The sequence below is a fragment of the Seriola lalandi genome, unplaced genomic scaffold (assembly GCF_002814215.2).
Source record: "Seriola lalandi dorsalis isolate HSWRI2012SDOR001 ecotype SW California unplaced genomic scaffold, Sedor1 jcf7180002054784, whole genome shotgun sequence".
Classification (NCBI taxonomy): domain Eukaryota; kingdom Metazoa; phylum Chordata; class Actinopteri; order Carangiformes; family Carangidae; genus Seriola; species Seriola lalandi.
In genome coordinates, this window is record NW_019525337.1 from 265,538 (window position 1) to 266,962 (window position 1,425).

Consider the following 1,425-nt stretch of genomic DNA (forward strand, 5'->3'; position numbering starts at 1 on the left):
CCGTCCGGGAGCATTAAAAAAAACTGAAACAGGCCTTCAAAAAAAATAAAGGACCACAACAACTGGAATGGCGAGGGTTGCCACCCGTCACGTATAATACGGGATCGTCCTGTATTTGAAAATAAAATGCTGCGTCCTGTATTGAATATAACAGGATGCAATTTGTAAGGAAGCAATGCTTGTAATATCAAGTAATAATTTTACATAATCTTTCCGGGACTTTAGGCCGCAATGGAAATGTGCACAACAATGTACAAGTAAAAGTTCCAGGTACTTTTTGGTCGGAACATGTTTTATCCTCTAGAATGGCTGAAATACAATAAATAGGTTTCAAGACAATATCTTTCATGTGACCACATTGTCAGCATCCTTCACACAACAGACATTTTTCACAATGTCTTTATTATTACCAATATAGTCAATGAACTGCTGTGTAATCCACATTTATAGACTATTAGTTTTAGGAAATGTTAATTATGTTGATTGATCAGTTAACCACTTGTATTATGATTAAATTCTGTTCAAGTTTTGAAGGATGTAATATGAAATCCACATTTATATTATTCCTGTCAGTCATTATTAGTGCCATTAGGTTTATATGTTGTTTCATTTGATGTTTTATGGTCATGGTGGAAGACGGATGTGTGAACCCGCAAGAGACACCAGCAGGTAACACCTCTGTATGACCGCCTGCAGAGAAGCTGAGCAGAAACACCGTCCCTACAGCCACAACACCAGTGTTACTAAAACTGTAGCTATATGTTCATGAGACACAAATCTTTGAAAACTGTCTTCAGTAGGAACCAGAGAGAAGGCACTGAGAGACAGACTGACACATAGTTGGCTTTGGAGATTTCATGGGATTTATCCTGTAGGGGATGGGGGTGGGGTTCATTGTCCAGGCGATACCCTGCTGATGACTGCTTGCTTGGATATGGTCCAGATCTGCTGTATGTACTGTAAACCTGCTTACAGAAAAACTGAAATGTCTCTTGTTTTAATGGTGTTGGTCATGTTTTCTATCAGTGATGATGACATCACCCACCCCCCTCCCTTTTGCACTGTGTAACAGTGGTACATATTGGATCATCCTCAGAGCCACACAGGTTATTATTCATCACCAAACCATAAAACAAACATCATCGTTCACTAGTCACGTAGCAACTTCAGCCACATGCATCTGTTTTTGTGTTCATCTGCATTATTAATAAAATCATCTTCAGTTCATTTGCATGTGAAACAAATCCCCCTACCAGTCTGGTGTCTGGATCTCCACAGTGAACCAGACCAGATGTAACAAATACATTTAAAACATACCAAGTAATCATCACTCATATTTCACTGAATGAGGTCAAATCTTAAACTGTCATCTGCTGTATTGATAAACCATAGTAAAACTACCATTTTAATTTAACCCAACAACTT